This window comes from Schistocerca piceifrons, unplaced genomic scaffold (assembly GCF_021461385.2).
Source record: "Schistocerca piceifrons isolate TAMUIC-IGC-003096 unplaced genomic scaffold, iqSchPice1.1 HiC_scaffold_682, whole genome shotgun sequence".
NCBI lineage: Eukaryota > Metazoa > Arthropoda > Insecta > Orthoptera > Acrididae > Schistocerca > Schistocerca piceifrons.
This window is the reverse complement of record NW_025728929.1, coordinates 1-19,780: the sequence shown is the minus strand read 5'-3', so window position 1 is coordinate 19,780 and position 19,780 is coordinate 1. Positions and strand designations below refer to the sequence as shown.

General features: G+C 52.7%; 23 non-coding genes across 23 annotated transcripts; all 23 read left to right on the top strand.

The window, feature by feature from the left end:
• Window positions 1-762: 762 nt before the first annotated feature.
• On the top strand, window positions 763-834 carry Trnah-gug. Its single transcript has one exon. It is a non-coding gene; the product is annotated as a tRNA-His (tRNA).
• Window positions 835-1,581: 747 nt separating this feature from the next.
• On the top strand, window positions 1,582-1,663 carry Trnal-uag. The gene has a single exon. It is a non-coding gene; the product is annotated as a tRNA-Leu (tRNA).
• A 445-nt stretch (window positions 1,664-2,108) lies between these two features.
• On the top strand, window positions 2,109-2,180 carry Trnae-cuc. The gene has a single exon. It is a non-coding gene; the product is annotated as a tRNA-Glu (tRNA).
• Window positions 2,181-2,566: 386 nt separating this feature from the next.
• On the top strand, window positions 2,567-2,638 carry Trnah-gug. Its single transcript has one exon. It is a non-coding gene; the product is annotated as a tRNA-His (tRNA).
• Window positions 2,639-3,385: 747 nt separating this feature from the next.
• On the top strand, window positions 3,386-3,467 carry Trnal-uag. The gene has a single exon. It is a non-coding gene; the product is annotated as a tRNA-Leu (tRNA).
• A 445-nt stretch (window positions 3,468-3,912) lies between these two features.
• Trnae-cuc lies at window positions 3,913-3,984 on the top strand. Its single transcript has one exon. It is a non-coding gene; the product is annotated as a tRNA-Glu (tRNA).
• Window positions 3,985-9,702: 5,718 nt separating this feature from the next.
• On the top strand, window positions 9,703-9,774 carry Trnah-gug. The gene has a single exon. It is a non-coding gene; the product is annotated as a tRNA-His (tRNA).
• A 747-nt stretch (window positions 9,775-10,521) lies between these two features.
• Trnal-uag lies at window positions 10,522-10,604 on the top strand. The gene has a single exon. It is a non-coding gene; the product is annotated as a tRNA-Leu (tRNA).
• Window positions 10,605-11,049: 445 nt separating this feature from the next.
• Window positions 11,050-11,122, top strand: Trnae-cuc. Its single transcript has one exon. It is a non-coding gene; the product is annotated as a tRNA-Glu (tRNA).
• A 386-nt stretch (window positions 11,123-11,508) lies between these two features.
• On the top strand, window positions 11,509-11,580 carry Trnah-gug. Its single transcript has one exon. It is a non-coding gene; the product is annotated as a tRNA-His (tRNA).
• A 748-nt stretch (window positions 11,581-12,328) lies between these two features.
• Trnal-uag lies at window positions 12,329-12,410 on the top strand. Its single transcript has one exon. It is a non-coding gene; the product is annotated as a tRNA-Leu (tRNA).
• Window positions 12,411-12,857: 447 nt separating this feature from the next.
• Trnae-cuc lies at window positions 12,858-12,929 on the top strand. Its single transcript has one exon. It is a non-coding gene; the product is annotated as a tRNA-Glu (tRNA).
• Window positions 12,930-13,316: 387 nt separating this feature from the next.
• On the top strand, window positions 13,317-13,388 carry Trnah-gug. The gene has a single exon. It is a non-coding gene; the product is annotated as a tRNA-His (tRNA).
• Window positions 13,389-14,137: 749 nt separating this feature from the next.
• On the top strand, window positions 14,138-14,220 carry Trnal-uag. The gene has a single exon. It is a non-coding gene; the product is annotated as a tRNA-Leu (tRNA).
• A 445-nt stretch (window positions 14,221-14,665) lies between these two features.
• On the top strand, window positions 14,666-14,737 carry Trnae-cuc. Its single transcript has one exon. It is a non-coding gene; the product is annotated as a tRNA-Glu (tRNA).
• Window positions 14,738-15,123: 386 nt separating this feature from the next.
• On the top strand, window positions 15,124-15,195 carry Trnah-gug. Its single transcript has one exon. It is a non-coding gene; the product is annotated as a tRNA-His (tRNA).
• Window positions 15,196-15,942: 747 nt separating this feature from the next.
• Window positions 15,943-16,024, top strand: Trnal-uag. The gene has a single exon. It is a non-coding gene; the product is annotated as a tRNA-Leu (tRNA).
• Window positions 16,025-16,469: 445 nt separating this feature from the next.
• Window positions 16,470-16,542, top strand: Trnae-cuc. Its single transcript has one exon. It is a non-coding gene; the product is annotated as a tRNA-Glu (tRNA).
• A 386-nt stretch (window positions 16,543-16,928) lies between these two features.
• Window positions 16,929-17,000, top strand: Trnah-gug. The gene has a single exon. It is a non-coding gene; the product is annotated as a tRNA-His (tRNA).
• Window positions 17,001-17,747: 747 nt separating this feature from the next.
• Window positions 17,748-17,829, top strand: Trnal-uag. The gene has a single exon. It is a non-coding gene; the product is annotated as a tRNA-Leu (tRNA).
• Window positions 17,830-18,276: 447 nt separating this feature from the next.
• On the top strand, window positions 18,277-18,348 carry Trnae-cuc. The gene has a single exon. It is a non-coding gene; the product is annotated as a tRNA-Glu (tRNA).
• Window positions 18,349-18,734: 386 nt separating this feature from the next.
• Window positions 18,735-18,806, top strand: Trnah-gug. Its single transcript has one exon. It is a non-coding gene; the product is annotated as a tRNA-His (tRNA).
• Window positions 18,807-19,553: 747 nt separating this feature from the next.
• Trnal-uag lies at window positions 19,554-19,635 on the top strand. Its single transcript has one exon. It is a non-coding gene; the product is annotated as a tRNA-Leu (tRNA).
• Window positions 19,636-19,780: the final 145 nt, after the last annotated feature.

Here is a 19,780-nt window from a genome sequence, read left to right as displayed (position 1 = left end):
CCTTCGTGATGATTTTACAAATATGCTTAGCCTGACATTTGAAAGAGAGGGCGTTGGCTAAGGTCACCTGTGTGAGCCATTTTCTTTTATACTGTTTCTGGATTTCCCGCCTTTATGTATACTTCTTCTCTACACCAGAACTGAAATTAAAAAAAAACGAAAAACAAAAAACAAAAAAGTGGCTAGGATACCTGGCTTTCACCCAGGAGGCCCGGGTTCGATTCCCGGTACCGGAGCGGAATTTTATCGGAAAAAGTCACGACAAGTTTTGACCCTGCGAAAGGATGTTTCACGTACTCCTCGCATTATAGCTACCGGAAAAAATAGTGGCTAGGATGCCTGGCTCTCACCCAGGAGGCCCGGGTTCGATTTCCGGTACCGGGATTGCGCGTTCTTGTTGTTCCTCTTATGCGACTTTTGTCTCGACTGAAGCTACGCTGACGCGTGCAGAAAGCTACGTTAAGTATGACTCGCGGCAACACCTGACGGCGAGAGAGATGCGGCGTCTATCCACTTGTTATCGAGCCACATACCGGTACCTGTAGTCAAGAGGCTTGGAGGACTGCAAGACATTGCCACGGAGGTGAATGCAGCTAACCAGTGCAGTTAGTGTCCTGACAGCGCAGGCACGTTCATTTGCTCGTATACATGTGATGGAGACCGTGTCTGACACTGCTGTGGCGTACACCTTGGCCTAGGCTTTGCTGGGTATCGCCACTTGCATTGCAGCCAGCTGCCTTCGCGGGCGCCTCCGTGGCATTGGCCGTGATCGTCTAGTGGTTAGGACATTGCGTTGTGGCCGCAATAACCCAGGTTCGAATCCTGGTCACGGCAATTTTGAAAGTTTTGCCTTGCTGCCGTTGCAATGGCGAGTACTCGAAATGACAGTACTCTCTTGATTTTTTCACTCGTGTTCCGCAGGCCGCAGTTAGCACTACCACTTCATCCCCAACACGTAATGTCGCCTCCCAGAGCGCAGACGTCCGCTGCTCTCTGTAGTCGAAAAGGGCAGTCGTTTGAAGTGCGATGGATGAGCAGCCAGTCCCAGCAGAACAGGAAGCTGTGGCGTGCACTGTTTCTACAAATGCTAGGAACACTGGCGCACCAAGCAGCGCATGTAGCGTGGCCGAGCGCTTTAAGGCGCTGGTTTAAGGCACCAGTCTCTCTGTAGGCGCGGTTTCGAATCCCGTAGCTGCCGGGGGTTTTGATGTGATCGCGTTAACCTGCCGCTTTTCCTTCAAGTGTAACCTCCTTGAGCTCACATATGTTTGATACATGGAGCATTCTAGCTCCGCCTGACAGTTACAGCTACGATACTTTAGTGGTTAAGGAAAGCGCAGGTTCGAAACCTGGTCACGGCACGAAAACGTCTCTTGACGCTGTCTCCTTAACTGCGACAGCTACAGACAAGTGGCGTCGCTACCGTACGGCGGGCACGGCTTTTTCTTGCTGTGGATGGCCTAAAGAGACGCTTCCAGTGGGAGAGCAGTGGAAATACATGGCACGGCGATTGCCAAGATACTTCCATTTCGAAGTGATCTTTGTAGTACAAACGAAACGTTTTGCCGCTGCTGATCCAACGGTAACGTGGCCGAGCGGTCTAAGGCGCTGGTTTTAGGCACCAGTCTCTCCGGAGGCGTGGGTTCGAATCCCACCGTTGCCACTTTTTACGTCTCATTTTTGTGCCGTTGCGGTGTGTCCTCGTGGGGTAGGACGCAGCTCTTGTGACGCGCGTGTTGTGTAGGTAGCGTGGCCGAGCGGTCTAAGGCGCTGGTTTCAGGCACCATTCTCTTCGGAGGCGTGGGTTCCAATCCCACAGCTGCCGAACGTGTAATGTTTCCTGTGTCGAAGGCAGATGCACTCATTGCCCGCAAAGGAAACAGCACAACAAGGCGTGAGCGTCTGCTTGGTGAATTGTCGTAGAACAGTGCGTGGTGCAACGACAGGATTTGTAGGCACCTTTTGCTCTCATCATTGCTGGCGTTCGTCTCCACGAAATGCGTCCGGAGCACGCCGTTCTATAACGCGAGAGAGTGGATTTTTTACAGTTGTCGTCAGTTAACCGTGGGCGGCTGCTGCGTTCGCTGGAAAGAGCACTGCCGTCGTTGTCCGGTGTGGTCCAGTGGCTAGGATACCTGGCTCTCACCCAGGAGGCCCGGGTTCGATTCCCGGTACCGGAATTGCGCGTTTTTGTTGCTCCTCCTATGCGACTTGTCTCGACTTTGCTCGACTGACGCTACGCTGACGCGTGCAGAAAGCTACGTTAAGTATGACTCGCGGCAACACCTGACGGCGAGAGAGATGCGGCGTCTATCCACTTGTTATCGAGCCACATACCGGTACCTGTAGTCAAGAGGCTTGGAGGACTGCAAGACATTGCCACGGAGGTGAATGCAGCTAACCACTGTAGTTAGAGTCCTGACAGCGCAGGCACGTTCATTTGCTCGTATACATGTGATGGAGACCGTGTCTGACACTGCTGTGGCGTACACCTTGGCCTAGGCTTTGCTGGGTATCGCCACTTGCATTGCAGCCAGCTGCCTTCGCGGGCGCCTCCGTGGCCATGGCCGTGATCGTCTAGTGGTTAGGACATTGCGTTGTGGCCGCAATAACCCAGGTTCGAATCCTGGTCACGGCAATTTTGAAAGTTTTGCCTTGCTGCCGTTGCAATGGCGAGTACTCGAAATGACAGTACTCTCTTGATTTTTTCACTCGTGTTCCGCAGGCCGCAGTTAGCACTACCACTTCATCCCCAACACGTAATGTCGCCTCCCAGAGCGCAGACGTCCGCTGCTCTCTGTAGTCGAAAAGGGCAGTCGTTTGAAGTGCGATGGATGAGCAGCCAGTCCCAGCAGAACAGGAAGCTGTGGCGTGCACTGTTTCTACAAATGCTAGGAACACTGGCGCACCAAGCAGCGCATGTAGCGTGGCCGAGCGCTTTAAGGCGCTGGTTTAAGGCACCAGTCTCTCTGTAGGCGCGGTTTCGAATCCCGTAGCTGCCGGGGGTTTTGATGTGATCGCGTTAACCTGCCGCTTTTCCTTCAAGTGTAACCTCCTTGAGCTCACATATGTTTGATACATGGAGCATTCTAGCTCCGCCTGACAGTTACAGCTACGATACTTTAGTGGTTAAGGAAAGCGCAGGTTCGAAACCTGGTCACGGCACGAAAACGTCTCTTGACGCTGTCTCCTTAACTGCGACAGCTACAGACAAGTGGCGTCGCTACCGTACGGCGGGCACGGCTTTTTCTTGCTGTGGATGGCCTAAAGAGACGCTTCCAGTGGGAGAGCAGTGGAAATACATGGCACGGCGATTGCCAAGATACTTCCATTTCGAAGTGATCTTTGTAGTACAAACGAAACGTTTTGCCGCTGCTGATCCAACGGTAACGTGGCCGAGCGGTCTAAGGCGCTGGTTTTAGGCACCAGTCTCTCCGGAGGCGTGGGTTCGAATCCCACCGTTGCCACTTTTTACGTCTCATTTTTGTGCCGTTGCGGTGTGTCCTCGTGGGGTAGGACGCAGCTCTTGTGACGCGCGTGTTGTGTAGGTAGCGTGGCCGAGCGGTCTAAGGCGCTGGTTTCAGGCACCATTCTCTTCGGAGGCGTGGGTTCCAATCCCACAGCTGCCGAACGTGTAATGTTTCCTGTGTCGAAGGCAGATGCACTCATTGCCCGCAAAGGAAACAGCACAACAAGGCGTGAGCGTCTGCTTGGTGAATTGTCGTAGAACAGTGCGTGGTGCAACGACAGGATTTGTAGGCACCTTTTGCTCTCATCATTGCTGGCGTTCGTCTCCACGAAATGCGTCCGGAGCACGCCGTTCTATAACGCGAGAGAGTGGATTTTTTACAGTTGTCGTCAGTTAACCGTGGGCGGCTGCTGCGTTCGCTGGAAAGAGCACTGCCGTCGTTGTCCGGTGTGGTCTAGTGGCTAGGATACCTGGCTCTCACCCAGGAGGCCCGGGTTCGATTCCCGGTACCGGAATTGCGCGTTTTTGTTGCTCCTCCTATGCGACTTGTCTCGACTTTGCTCGACTGACGCTACGCTGACGCGTGCAGAAAGCTACGTTAAGTATGACTCGCGGCAACACCTGACGGCGAGAGAGATGCGGCGTCTATCCACTTGTTATCGAGCCACATACCGGTACCTGTAGTCAAGAGGCTTGGAGGACTGCAAGACATTGCCACGGAGGTGAATGCAGCTAACCACTGTAGTTAGAGTCCTGACAGCGCAGGCACGTTCATTTGCTCGTATACATGTGATGGAGACCGTGTCTGACACTGCTGTGGCGTACAACTTGGCCTAGGCTTTGCCAGTTCCGCTTTAGACGCCGTGCAGTGTGGACGTGCCTAGTCTTCCGTTCCGGCGTAGCGTTACGTATAGTGGACTATCGTTTTTGTTTACGTGTTGTGTTGCAACTTCTGTGAGTGTTTCTCCGTCGTTGTTTCGTACCTTGTGCTACTTTCTGTCCTTATTTCAGTGTGTTTTGTGTAGCGGTTTCAACCGCATAGTTTGAAAATGTCGTCCCAGGTTATTCCTCGTCAGGCTACAGTTAGTTTTACTTTTGACAAGTCAACTCGCCATGTGCAACCTAGTTCCCTTGAGCTTCATGATTGGTTGGTAGATACCTTTGGTGTTCATTCGGATCAGGTGCACACTGCTTATTTTGATACCGAATTTTTTTTTTCTTTGTTAAGTTTATGGACCCACTTCAGGTTGATAAAATTCTTTCTAAATATGGTCATCAATTTCTCTTTCGGCATCGGGATGATTCTGTAAGTACCGTGCTGCTTTCCAATGCTTCCATTACGTACACCAGTGTTCGTGTTTACAACCTTCCACCAGAGGTGGATAATGTCTATCTTAAGGAGGGTCTACAAAAGTATGGTGATGTAAAGAGCATTCGCCTTGAACGCTGGTCAAGCCAACATCGCCTGCAATGTTACAGTGGTATTCATTCAGTCGAAATGCACATTAAGCAGAATGTTCCGTCTCACCTGCAGTTCGGTGGATATCGCGTCCATGTAACATATAGTGGTCAGGTTGGCACCTGTTTTTTCTGCAATGAAAGTGGTCACGTGCGTACCGACTGTCCGCGGAGGGTTTTTGTTTTAAAAAATTCTCTCGAACAGCGTCGCAAGTTAGCAGTCGCTGACTTCGTTGCGGGTGGTTCTGCTCTTGGTGTAGCACAGTCCAATGGTAGTAGCGCCCCGCCACAGATTTTGCGCACCCCTGAAACAGAATTTCCTCCTTTGCGTGCTAAATCTGATGTTCCGTCTGTCCCTCAGGTGGGTGTGCCACTTTTGAAAAATAAGAGGCGTCGCCCACACGATGGAAATCGTACGGATGAGGATCTCCCTGAGATGCCCCAGTCCAAGCGACCGGCATTCCTCCGAGCCACCGTGTACTGTAGCTGCTCCCTGCCCTCCTGAGGTAGCGGTTCCGGTGGCGGCTGCTGGTGCCCCTCCGGCCTCCGACGCAGCTTCTCTCGAGTCGGATCGTCGGTCGTGCCTGTTGGCGCCATCTTCCGAACCGACTTCGTTGTCACAACAAGTGGAGCCGCGACAACTTCCTGCTTCGCTGCCCCATACCTCTGCCAGCGGAGCTGCTCCGCTTCGTTCCAACTTTGCGGCCTCGGACCTTCCTGTTCACGTTTCGCCTCCGTGTAGTCCATGTTTGCTGGATGCTAGTGTAGGTGTTGACCATTCCGTTTTGCCGGATGTTTCCCGCGCGACCCCGGATCCCGCATGTGGACCGGCGCGGGTGGTGTCGGATACAGAACTTGACCCTCCTACGTCACCGGCGGCTGAAGCTTCCTTGCCCGTCAGCCGACGCAAGTTACGCGTTCAGCCGAACGTTAATTCTGTTCGCAAAAAACCGGAGCATAAGGGATCCGCGGAACGGGGTAGCAGTCCCCCTCCCTCTGATGCCTCCGTCTCCCCTGCTATGGACTGTGACATTGGTGCGTCGGTGTAGGTGATTTCTTCTCTCGCCTTTCTCTACATGGTTCAGGCATACACCTTTCTTACCTTAAATGTTAACCGTATTGAGTCCGACGTTCGCCTTGCCTCTTTGCGGCAGTTTATTTACGACTCCTGTGCGGACGTAGTGTTTTTGCAGGAAGTGCTGTTTTCTGATCTCCCTCTGCCTGGATTTCAAACTGTTTTTAATGTCGCACCGGAATATTCAACAGGAACTGCTCTTTTCTTTCGAGAGGGCATTCCTATTACTGACATTGAATTCCTTGACTCTGGCCGTGGGATTGATTTTTTATGTGATGAAATTCTTTCTGTCGATGTTATTCCTCCTAGTTTTTCTGACCATTGTGCTTTTACTGCAACTGTAAATCTTAGTCACCAACCTGCAAAACTTTATCGTTCCCAGTGTATGTTAAATGTTTCCCACCTTGCCGACAGTGCTATGGATGATGTTATAAGTGCCGTGTGGGAGCGATGTCTCTGCTCTGTCCCGCGTTACCCCTCCTTGCTGGTTTGGTGGACTGCGTTTGCCAAGCCCAAGATTCGTCAGATTTTGATTTTTTACTGTGCTGCAAGGGCGCGTGATTTTAAGAACACGTATGAATTTTACTACTCTGCCCTGCGTGAACTATATGACGCGGCGGGTACCTCTCCTCTGCGGATCCATGATGTTCGTCGTATTAAAGCCAAGCTCTTGAGCCTTAAACGACGACACATGGATGGTCTGCGAGTTAAGTCGAAACCTCACTCTCTTGTTGAAGGTGAACTGTCATCTTTGTACCACCTGCTACGGCATCGGACTCGTCGTCGTCGCTCCTTCATCTCTTCTCTTATGGTGGATGATGGACAGCAGCTTATTGCACAGGAGGAAATGATTCGTGCTCTTCATCAGTATTACACTAGTCTATATTATGCCGATGATTCTGGTGAGTCTCTTTCGGATGATGTCTTTGGGGATCTAACTGCGACTATCGATTCTGACGCGAACGGCGAATTTCTCCGGGAGTTCCAGGTAGATGATGTTTTCGATTTTATTGCTCGCTCTCCGTCCAGTAAATCGCCGGGTCCAGACGACCTGCCTAAAGAATTTTATCTCCGTTTTTGGCCTCTTTTGGGTAGAATTTTTACGCAGATTTTAAATGAGATTGTCAGGGGGATGGATGTGCCTGCCGATTTTAAAGTAGGGAAAATTGTTTTAATTCCGAAGTCCTCTGGTCGTTTATCTGCTGCCAATCTTCGTCCGCTCACATTGCTGAACTTTGACTACAAGACAGCTGCTAGAGCGCTCAATAGCCGATTGTCTTCTCTGCTTCGGGGTGTGATTGGTGCACATCAATGTTGTTTTCATGATAGATCTATTCTGACGCCAGTAGCCGAGTATCGGGATGTTGTCTCGGTTGCGGCGGTTACAAACGTACATTGTGCCTTTGCCTTCCTTGATTTTTATAAGGCTTTTGATCACGTCAGTCATGTGTTTTTAGATCGTGTTTTAGGTACAATAGGTTTTAACGCATCATCACGTGGTGTTCTTGGCAATTTGTATAGGGGAATAACAGCTCGGGTGTCAGTCAATGGGCAGCTGACGCCGCCCATTGCTATCCGCTGCGGGGTGCCTCAGGGTAGTCCGCTCTCTATGTCTTTATTCGTATTGTCCCTGGAATCGCTGCTTCGGACTATTGCTCTCAAGCTCAGGGTATGTCCCTCTCTGGTGGGAAGCTCTCTGTTAAGGCATATGCGGATGATGTCGTTGTTCTCCTCCGTCAACGTGATGATATCCCGTTGTTGAAAGGGGCAGTTGATGCATACTGTCGTGTCTCTGGAGCGCGTCTCAATCAGGGTAAATGTAAGTTCCTTGATATTCGAGGATTTCACGATGCTGATGTCCCTTGGGCCACTTTTGTCGATCGCCATACGTCCTTGGGGATTATCATTGATCGGTGTCCTCTAAAAATGGCGGCTCTCAATTGGAAATCTGTCACCGAGAAGATACAGGGGGCTCTGATGGTCCATGAGCAGCGCTCTGCTACCATTTTGCAAAAAGTCAAAATTTTAGACACCTACGTTCTATGTAAAGCTTATTATGTTGCTCAGCTGTTCCCACTTCCCATGATGGTGGCGAAAAGGTTGCGCCAATTGTCTAGCAGGTTCATATGGAAGGGCCATCTATTCAAGTTACGTTACGAGGTTATGACGAAACCGCGTATCTTCGGAGGCTTGGGCCTCTCTGACATTACTCGCAAGGCGTCTGCTTTGTACGTCCGCCGTACGACTCTAATTGTTACGCAAGAAGTGACTTCAATTACATCCAGGCTTTTTACTGTTGTGCATCCGGCGAGCCTTGCTCCACCTGTCGATGTCGGACGCCTCAATTTTAAGTTGAAACACATTCGGGAATTTTACATTGCGGTGAGTTACCTCGGAAACGTCTTCTTGCGGCGACCGGTGCCAACGACCAAGGGCTTGATTGCCCGCTGGGAGGGGCTGGCCGGTCCCAATCCAATAGAACTGGCGTCTCCATCCGTGTCCTGGAGGAACGTCTGGAAGAATGTTAGTCTGCCGATCCACTCTATGGCCGTGGCGTCCACGTGGTATAGGGTAATAAATAATTTGGTCCCCACCAATGTACGACTGCACCGTATTGGTCTTACTGACACGGACAACTGTACTCGGTGTGGTCTCCTGGCTACCCTTGAGCATTGATTCACCTGCTGTGGGCACCTTGCTAATTGGCGTTGGCTCAGGAAACAACTTGCTTTTGTCACTAGGTCTGCTGAAGCTGCTTATACTATTGACATCCTCGTCCGGCCCGATTCTTCCTTTTTTCCGCGAACGAAGCTCAATACCGTCATGTGGTTGATTGGACATTTCGTACATTTTGTCAACAGTTGTCATGAAGAGGATGGACACCTAGCGTTTCAGCAGTACATGCTTACTGCTTACTGGCAGCGCTTGCGATTGCCAGGCCTTCGTGATGATTTTACAAATATGCTTAGCCTGACATTTGAAAGAGAGGGCGTTGGCTAAGGTCACCTGTGTGAGCCATTTTCTTTTATACTGTTTCTGGATTTCCCGCCTTTATGTATACTTCTTCTCTACACCAGAACTGAAATTAAAAAAAAACGAAAAACAAAAAAATAAAAGTGGCTAGGATACCTGGCTTTCACCCAGGAGGCCCGGGTTCGATTCCCGGTACCGGAGCGGAATTTTATCGGAAAAAGTCACGACAAGTTTTGACCCTGCGAAAGGATGTTTCACGTACTCCTCGCATTATAGCTACCGGAAAAAATAGTGGCTAGGATGCCTGGCTCTCACCCAGGAGGCCCGGGTTCGATTTCCGGTACCGGGATTGCGCGTTCTTGTTGTTCCTCTTATGCGACTTTTGTCTCGACTGAAGCTACGCTGACGCGTGCAGAAAGCTACGTTAAGTATGACTCGCGGCAACACCTGACGGCGAGAGAGATGCGGCGTCTATCCACTTGTTATCGAGCCACATACCGGTACCTGTAGTCAAGAGGCTTGGAGGACTGCAAGACATTGCCACGGAGGTGAATGCAGCTAACCAGTGCAGTTAGTGTCCTGACAGCGCAGGCACGTTCATTTGCTCGTATACATGTGATGGAGACCGTGTCTGACACTGCTGTGGCGTACACCTTGGCCTAGGCTTTGCTGGGTATCGCCACTTGCATTGCAGCCAGCTGCCTTCGCGGGCGCCTCCGTGGCATTGGCCGTGATCGTCTAGTGGTTAGGACATTGCGTTGTGGCCGCAATAACCCAGGTTCGAATCCTGGTCACGGCAATTTTGAAAGTTTTGCCTTGCTGCCGTTGCAATGGCGAGTACTCGAAATGACAGTACTCTCTTGATTTTTTCACTCGTGTTCCGCAGGCCGCAGTTAGCACTACCACTTCATCCCCAACACGTAATGTCGCCTCCCAGAGCGCAGACGTCCGCTGCTCTCTGTAGTCGAAAAGGGCAGTCGTTTGAAGTGCGATGGATGAGCAGCCAGTCCCAGCAGAACAGGAAGCTGTGGCGTGCACTGTTTCTACAAATGCTAGGAACACTGGCGCACCAAGCAGCGCATGTAGCGTGGCCGAGCGCTTTAAGGCGCTGGTTTAAGGCACCAGTCTCTCTGTAGGCGCGGTTTCGAATCCCGTAGCTGCCGGGGGTTTTGATGTGATCGCGTTAACCTGCCGCTTTTCCTTCAAGTGTAACCTCCTTGAGCTCACATATGTTTGATACATGGAGCATTCTAGCTCCGCCTGACAGTTACAGCTACGATACTTTAGTGGTTAAGGAAAGCGCAGGTTCGAAACCTGGTCACGGCACGAAAACGTCTCTTGACGCTGTCTCCTTAACTGCGACAGCTACAGACAAGTGGCGTCGCTACCGTACGGCGGGCACGGCTTTTTCTTGCTGTGGATGGCCTAAAGAGACGCTTCCAGTGGGAGAGCAGTGGAAATACATGGCACGGCGATTGCCAAGATACTTCCATTTCGAAGTGATCTTTGTAGTACAAACGAAACGTTTTGCCGCTGCTGATCCAACGGTAACGTGGCCGAGCGGTCTAAGGCGCTGGTTTTAGGCACCAGTCTCTCCGGAGGCGTGGGTTCGAATACCCACCGTTGCCACTTTTTACGTCTCATTTTTGTGCCGTTGCGGTGTGTCCTCGTGGGGTAGGACGCAGCTCTTGTGACGCGCGTGTTGTGTAGGTAGCGTGGCCGAGCGGTCTAAGGCGCTGGTTTCAGGCACCATTCTCTTCGGAGGCGTGGGTTCCAATCCCACAGCTGCCGAACGTGTAATGTTTCCTGTGTCGAAGGCAGATGCACTCATTGCCCGCAAAGGAAACAGCACAACAAGGCGTGAGCGTCTGCTTGGTGAATTGTCGTAGAACAGTGCGTGGTGCAACGACAGGATTTGTAGGCACCTTTTGCTCTCATCATTGCTGGCGTTCGTCTCCACGAAATGCGTCCGGAGCACGCCGTTCTATAACGCGAGAGAGTGGATTTTTTACAGTTGTCGTCAGTTAACCGTGGGCGGCTGCTGCGTTCGCTGGAAAGAGCACTGCCGTCGTTGTCCGGTGTGGTCCAGTGGCTAGGATACCTGGCTCTCACCCAGGAGGCCCCGGGTTCGATTCCCGGTACCGGAATTGCGCGTTTTTGTTGCTCCTCCTATGCGACTTGTCTCGACTTTGCTCGACTGACGCTACGCTGACGCGTGCAGAAAGCTACGTTAAGTATGACTCGCGGCAACACCTGACGGCGAGAGAGATGCGGCGTCTATCCACTTGTTATCGAGCCACATACCGGTACCTGTAGTCAAGAGGCTTGGAGGACTGCAAGACATTGCCACGGAGGTGAATGCAGCTAACCACTGTAGTTAGAGTCCTGACAGCGCAGGCACGTTCATTTGCTCGTATACATGTGATGGAGACCGTGTCTGACACTGCTGTGGCGTACACCTTGGCCTAGGCTTTGCTGGGTATCGCCACTTGCATTGCAGCCAGCTGCCTTCGCGGGCGCCTCCGTGGCCATGGCCGTGATCGTCTAGTGGTTAGGACATTGCGTTGTGGCCGCAATAACCCAGGTTCGAATCCTGGTCACGGCAATTTTGAAAGTTTTGCCTTGCTGCCGTTGCAATGGCGAGTACTCGAAATGACAGTACTCTCTTGATTTTTTCACTCGTGTTCCGCAGGCCGCAGTTAGCACTACCACTTCATCCCCAACACGTAATGTCGCCTCCCAGAGCGCAGACGTCCGCTGCTCTCTGTAGTCGAAAAGGGCAGTCGTTTGAAGTGCGATGGATGAGCAGCCAGTCCCAGCAGAACAGGAAGCTGTGGCGTGCACTGTTTCTACAAATGCTAGGAACACTGGCGCACCAAGCAGCGCATGTAGCGTGGCCGAGCGCTTTAAGGCGCTGGTTTAAGGCACCAGTCTCTCTGTAGGCGCGGTTTCGAATCCCGTAGCTGCCGGGGGTTTTGATGTGATCGCGTTAACCTGCCGCTTTTCCTTCAAGTGTAACCTCCTTGAGCTCACATATGTTTGATACATGGAGCATTCTAGCTCCGCCTGACAGTTACAGCTACGATACTTTAGTGGTTAAGGAAAGCGCAGGTTCGAAACCTGGTCACGGGCACGAAAACGTCTCTTGACGCTGTCTCCTTAACTGCGACAGCTACAGACAAGTGGCGTCGCTACCGTACGGCGGGCACGGCTTTTTCTTGCTGTGGATGGCCTAAAGAGACGCTTCCAGTGGGAGAGCAGTGGAAATACATGGCACGGCGATTGCCAAGATACTTCCATTTCGAAGTGATCTTTGTAGTACAAACGAAACGTTTTGCCGCTGCTGATCCAACGGTAACGTGGCCGAGCGGTCTAAGGCGCTGGTTTTAGGCACCAGTCTCTCCGGAGGCGTGGGTTCGAATCCCACCGTTGCCACTTTTTACGTCTCATTTTTGTGCCGTTGCGGTGTGTCCTCGTGGGGTAGGACGCAGCTCTTGTGACGCGCGTGTTGTGTAGGTAGCGTGGCCGAGCGGTCTAAGGCGCTGGTTTCAGGCACCATTCTCTTCGGAGGCGTGGGTTCCAATCCCACAGCTGCCGAACGTGTAATGTTTCCTGTGTCGAAGGCAGATGCACTCATTGCCCGCAAAGGAAACAGCACAACAAGGCGTGAGCGTCTGCTTGGTGAATTGTCGTAGAACAGTGCGTGGTGCAAACGACAGGATTTGTAGGCACCTTTTGCTCTCATCATTGCTGGCGTTCGTCTCCACGAAATGCGTCCCGGAGCACGCCGTTCTATAACGCGAGAGAGTGGATTTTTTACAGTTGTCGTCAGTTAACCGTGGGCGGCTGCTGCGTTCGCTGGAAAGAGCACTGCCGTCGTTGTCCGGTGTGGTCTAGTGGCTAGGATACCTGGCTCTCACCCAGGAGGCCCGGGTTCGATTCCCGGTACCGGAATTGCGCGTTTTTGTTGCTCCTCCTATGCGACTTGTCTCGACTTTGCTCGACTGACGCTACGCTGACGCGTGCAGAAAGCTACGTTAAGTATGACTCGCGGCAACACCTGACGGCGAGAGAGATGCGGCGTCTATCCACTTGTTATCGAGCCACATACCGGTACCTGTAGTCAAGAGGCTTGGGAGGACTGCAAGACATTGCCACGGAGGTGAATGCAGCTAACCACTGTAGTTAGAGTGCTGACAGCGCAGGCACGTTCATTTGCTCGTATACATGTGATGGAGACCGTGTCTGACACTGCTGTGGCGTACACCTTGGCCTAGGCTTTGCTGGGTATCGCCACTTGCATTGCAGCCAGCTGCCTTCGCGGGCGCCTCCGTGGCCATGGCCGTGATCGTCTAGTGGTTAGGACATTGCGTTGTGGCCGCAATAACCCACGTTCGAATCCTGGTCACGGCAATTTTGAAAGTTTTGCCTTGCTGCCGTTGCAATGGCGAGTACTCGAAATGACAGTACTCTCTTGATTTTTTCACTCGTGTTCCGCCAGGCCGCAGTTAGCACTACCACTTCATCCCAACACGTAATGTCGCCTCCCAGAGCGCAGACGTCCGCTGCTCTCTGTAGTCGAAAAGGGCAGTCGTTTGAAGTGCGATGGATGAGCAGCCAGTCCCAGCAGAACAGGAAGCTGTGGCGTGCACTGTTTCTACAAATGCTAGGAACACTGGCGCACCAAGCAGCGCATGTAGCGTGGCCGAGCGCTTTAAGGCGCTGGTTTAAGGCACCAGTCCTCTCTGTAGGCGCGGTTTCGAATCCCGTAGCTGCCGGGGGTTTTGATGTGATCGCGTTAACCTGCCGCTTTTCCTTCAAGTGTAACCTCCTTGAGCTCACATATGTTTGATACATGGAGCATTCTAGCTCCGCCTGACAGTTACAGCTACGATACTTTAGTGGTTAAGGAAAGCGCAGGTTCGAAACCTGGTCACGGCACGAAAACGTCTCTTGACGCTGTCTCCTTAACTGCGACAGCTACAGACAAGTGGCGTCGCTACCGTACGGCGGGCACGGCTTTTTCTTGCTGTGGATGGCCTAAAGAGACGCTTCCAGTGGGAGAGCAGTGGAAATACATGGCACGGCGATTGCCAAGATACTTCCATTTCGAAGTGAATCTTTGTAGTACAAACGAAACGTTTTGCCGCTGCTGATCCAACGGTAACGTGGCCGAGCGGTCTAAGGCGCTGGTTTTAGGGCACCAGTCTCTCCGGAGGCGTGGGTTCGAATCCCACCGTTGCCACTTTTTACGTCTCATTTTTGTGCCGTTGCGGTGTGTCCTCGTGGGGTAGGACGCAGCTCTTGTGACGCGCGTGTTGTGTAGGTAGCGTGGCCGAGCGGTCTAAGGCGCTGGTTTCAGGCACCATTCTCTTCGGAGGCGTGGGTTCCAATCCCACAGCTGCCGAACGTGTAATGTTTCCTGTGTCGAAGGCAGATGCACTCATTGCCCGCAAAGGAAACAGCACAACAAGGCGTGAGCGTCTGCTTGGTGAATTGTCGTAGAACAGTGCGTGGTGCAACGACAGGATTTGTAGGCACCTTTTGCTCTCATCATTGCTGGCGTTCGTCTCCACGAAATGCGTCCGGAGCACGCCGTTCTATAACGCGAGAGAGTGGATTTTTTACAGTTGTCGTCAGTTAACCGTGGGCGGCTGCTGCGTTCGCTGGAAAGAGCACTGCCGTCGTTGTCCGGTGTGGTCTAGTGGCTAGGATACCTGGCTCTCACCCAGGAGGCCCGGGTTCGATTCCCGGTACCGGAATTGCGCGTTTTTGTTGCTCCTCCTATGCGACTTGTCTCGACTTTGCTCGACTGACGCTACGCTGACGCGTGCAGAAAGCTACGTTAAGTATGACTCGCGGCAACACCTGACGGCGAGAGAGATGCGGCGTCTATCCACTTGTTATCGAGCCACATACCGGTACCTGTAGTCAAGAGGCTTGGAGGACTGCAAGACATTGCCACGGAGGTGAATGCAGCTAACCACTGTAGTTAGAGTCCTGACAGCGCAGGCACGTTCATTTGCTCGTATACATGTGATGGAGACCGTGTCTGACACTGCTGTGGCGTACACCTTGGCCTAGGCTTTGCTGGGTATCGCCACTTGCATTGCAGCCAGCTGCCTTCGCGGGCGCCTCCGTGGCCATGGCCGTGATCGTCTAGTGGTTAGGACATTGCGTTGTGGCCGCAATAACCCAGGTTCGAATCCTGGTCACGGCAATTTTGAAAGTTTTGCCTTGCTGCCGTTGCAATGGCGAGTACTCGAAATGACAGTACTCTCTTGATTTTTTCACTCGTGTTCCGCAGGCCGCAGTTAGCACTACCACTTCATCCCCAACACGTAATGTCGCCTCCCAGAGCGCAGACGTCCGCTGCTCTCTGTAGTCGAAAAGGGCAGTCGTTTGAAGTGCGATGGATGAGCAGCCAGTCCCAGCAGAACAGGAAGCTGTGGCGTGCACTGTTTCTACAAATGCTAGGAACACTGGCGCACCAAGCAGCGCATGTAGCGTGGCCGAGCGCTTTAAGGCGCTGGTTTAAGGCACCAGTCTCTCTGTAGGCGCGGTTTCGAATCCCGTAGCTGCCGGGGGTTTTGATGTGATCGCGTTAACCTGCCGCTTTTCCTTCAAGTGTAACCTCCTTGAGCTCACATATGTTTGATACATGGAGCATTCTAGCTCCGCCTGACAGTTACAGCTACGATACTTTAGTGGTTAAGGAAAGCGCAGGTTCGAAACCTGGTCACGGCACGAAAACGTCTCTTGACGCTGTCTCCTTAACTGCGACAGCTACAGACAAGTGGCGTCGCTACCGTACGGCGGGCACGGCTTTTTCTTGCTGTGGATGGCCTAAAGAGACGCTTCCAGTGGGAGAGCAGTGGAAATACATGGCACGGCGATTGCCAAGATACTTCCATTTCGAAGTGATCTTTGTAGTACAAACGAAACGTTTTGCCGCTGCTGATCCAACGGTAACGTGGCCGAGCGGTCTAAGGCGCTGGTTTTAGGCACCAGTCTCTCCGGAGGCGTGGGTTCGAATCCCACCGTTGCCACTTTTTACGTCTCATTTTTGTGCCGTTGCGGTGTGTCCTCGTGGGGTAGGACGCAGCTCTTGTGACGCGCGTGTTGTGTAGGTAGCGTGGCCGAGCGGTCTAAGGCGCTGGTTTCAGGCACCATTCTCTTCGGAGGCGTGGGTTCCAATCCCACAGCTGCCGAACGTGTAATGTTTCCTGTGTCGAAGGCAGATGCACTCATTGCCCGCAAAGGAAACAGCACAACAAGGCGTGAGCGTCTGCTTGGTGAATTGTCGTAGAACAGTGCGTGGTGCAACGACAGGATTTGTAGGCACCTTTTGCTCTCATCATTGCTGGCGTTCGTCTCCACGAAATGCGTCCGGAGCACGCCGTTCTATAACGCGAGAGAGTGGATTTTTTACAGTTGTCGTCAGTTAACCGTGGGCGGCTGCTGCGTTCGCTGGAAAGAGCACTGCCGTCGTTGTCCGGTGTGGTCTAGTGGCCTAGGATACCTGGCTCTCACCCAGGAGGCCCGGGTTCGATTCCCGGTACCGGAATTGCGCGTTTTTGTTGCTCCTCCTATGCGACTTGTCTCGACTTTGCTCGACTGACGCTACGCTGACGCGTGCAGAAAGCTACGTTAAGTATGACTCGCGGCAACACCTGACGGCGAGAGAGATGCGGCGTCTATCCACTTGTTATCGAGCCACATACCGGTACCTGTAGTCAAGAGGCTTGGAGGACTGCAAGACATTGCCACGGAGGTGAATGCAGCTAACCACTGTAGTTAGAGTGCTGACAGCGCAGGCACGTTCATTTGCTCGTATACATGTGATGGAGACCGTGTCTGACACTGCTGTGGCGTACACCTTGGCCTAGGCTTTGCTGGGTATCGCCACTTGCATTGCAGCCAGCTGCCTTCGCGGGCGCCTCCGTGGCCATGGCCGTGATCGTCTAGTGGTTAGGACATTGCGTTGTGGCCGCAATAACCCACGTTCGAATCCTGGTCACGGCAATTTTGAAAGTTTTGCCTTGCTGCCGTTGCAATGGCGAGTACTCGAAATGACAGTACTCTCTTGATTTTTTCACTCGTGTTCCGCAGGCCGCAGTTAGCACTACCACTTCATCCCCAACACGTAATGTCGCCTCCCAGAGCGCAGACGTCCGCTGCTCTCTGTAGTCGAAAAGGGCAGTCGTTTGAAGTGCGATGGATGAGCAGCCAGTCCCAGCAGAACAGGAAGCTGTGGCGTGCACTGTTTCTACAAATGCTAGGAACACTGGCGCACCAAGCAGCGCATGTAGCGTGGCCGAGCGCTTTAAGGCGCTGGTTTAAGGCACCAGTCTCTCTGTAGGCGCGGTTTCGAATCCCGTAGCTGCCGGGGGTTTTGATGTGATCGCGTTAACCTGCCGCTTTTCCTTCAAGTGTAACCTCCTTGAGCTCACATATGTTTGATACATGGAGCATTCTAGCTCCGCCTGACAGTTACAGCTACGATACTTTAGTGGTTAAGGAAAGCGCAGGTTCGAAACCTGGTCACGGCACGAAAACGTCTCTTGACGCTGTCTCCTTAACTGCGACAGCTACAGACAAGTGGCGTCGCTACCGTACGGCGGGCACGGCTTTTTCTTGCTGTGGATGGCCTAAAGAGACGCTTCCAGTGGGAGAGCAGTGGAAATACATGGCACGGCGATTGCCAAGATACTTCCATTTCGAAGTGATCTTTGTAGTACAAACGAAACGTTTTGCCGCTGCTGATCCAACGGTAACGTGGCCGAGCGGTCTAAGGCGCTGGTTTTAGGCACCAGTCTCTCCGGAGGCGTGGGTTCGAATCCCACCGTTGCCACTTTTTACGTCTCATTTTTGTGCCGTTGCGGTGTGTCCTCGTGGGGTAGGACGCAGCTCTTGTGACGCGCGTGTTGTGTAGGTAGCGTGGCCGAGCGGTCTAAGGCGCTGGTTTCAGGCACCATTCTCTTCGGAGGCGTGGGTTCCAATCCCACAGCTGCCGAACGTGTAATGTTTCCTGTGTCGAAGGCAGATGCACTCATTGCCCGCAAAGGAAACAGCACAACAAGGCGTGAGCGTCTGCTTGGTGAATTGTCGTAGAACAGTGCGTGGTGCAACGACAGGATTTGTAGGCACCTTTTGCTCTCATCATTGCTGGCGTTCGTCTCCACGAAATGCGTCCGGAGCACGCCGTTCTATAACGCGAGAGAGTGGATTTTTTTACAGTTGTCGTCAGTTAACCGTGGGCGGCTGCTGCGTTCGCTGGAAAGAGCACCTGCCGTCGTTGTCCGGTGTGGTCTAGTGGCTAGGATACCTGGCTCTCACCCAGGAGGCCCGGGTTCGATTCCCGGTACCGGAATTGCGCGTTTTTGTTGCTCCTCCTATGCGACTTGTCTCGACTTTGCTCGACTGACGCTACGCTGACGCGTGCAGAAAGCTACGTTAAGTATGACTCGCGGCAACACCTGACGGCGAGAGAGATGCGGCGTCTATCCACTTGTTATCGAGCCACATACCGGTACCTGTAGTCAAGAGGCTTGGAGGACTGCAAGACATTGCCACGGAGGTGAATGCAGCTAACCACTGTAGTTAGAGTCCTGACAGCGCAGGCACGTTCATTTGCTCGTATACATGTGATGGAGACCGTGTCTGACACTGCTGTGGCGTACACCTTGGCCTAGGCTTTGCTGGGTATCGCCACTTGCATTGCAGCCAGCTGCCTTCGCGGGCGCCTCCGTGGCCATGGCCGTGATCGTCTAGTGGTTAGGACATTGCGTTGTGGCCGCAATAACCCAGGTTCGAATCCTGGTCACGGCAATTTTGAAAGTTTTGCCTTGCTGCCGTTGCAATGGCGAGTACTCGAAATGACAGTACTCTCTTGATTTTTTCACTCGTGTTCCGCAGGCCGCAGTTAGCACTACCACTTCATCCCCAACACGTAATGTCGCCTCCCAGAGCGCAGACGTCCGCTGCTCTCTGTAGTCGAAAAGGGCAGTCGTTTGAAGTGCGATGGATGAGCAGCCAGTCCCAGCAGAACAGGAAGCTGTGGCGTGCACTGTTTCTACAAATGCTAGGAACACTGGCGCACCAAGCAGCGCATGTAGCGTGGCCGAGCGCTTTAAGGCGCTGGTTTAAGGCACCAGTCTCTCTGTAGGCGCGGTTTCGAATCCCGTAGCTGCCGGGGGTTTTGATGTGATCGCGTTAACCTGCCGCTTTTCCTTCAAGTGTAACCTCCTTGAGCTCACATATGTTTGATACATGGAGCATTCTAGCTCCGCCTGACAGTTACAGCTACGATACTTTAGTGGTTAAGGAAAGCGCAGGTTCGAAACCTGGTCACGGCACGAAAACGTCTCTTGACGCTGTCTCCTTAACTGCGACAGCTACAGACAAGTGGCGTCGCTACCGTACGGCGGGCACGGCTTTTTCTTGCTGTGGATGGCCTAAAGAGACGCTTCCAGTGGGAGAGCAGTGGAAATACATGGCACGGCGATTGCCAAGATACTTCCATTTCGAAGTGATCTTTGTAGTACAAACGAAACGTTTTGCCGCTGCTGATCCAACGGTAACGTGGCCGAGCGGTCTAAGGCGCTGGTTTTAGGCACCAGTCTCTCCGGAGGCGTGGGTTCGAATCCCACCGTTGCCACTTTTTACGTCTCATTTTTGTGCCGTTGCGGTGTGTCCTCGTGGGGTAGGACGCAGCTCTTGTGACGCGCGTGTTGTGTAGGTAGCGTGGCCGAGCGGTCTAAGGCGCTGGTTTCAGGCACCATTCTCTTCGGAGGCGTGGGTTC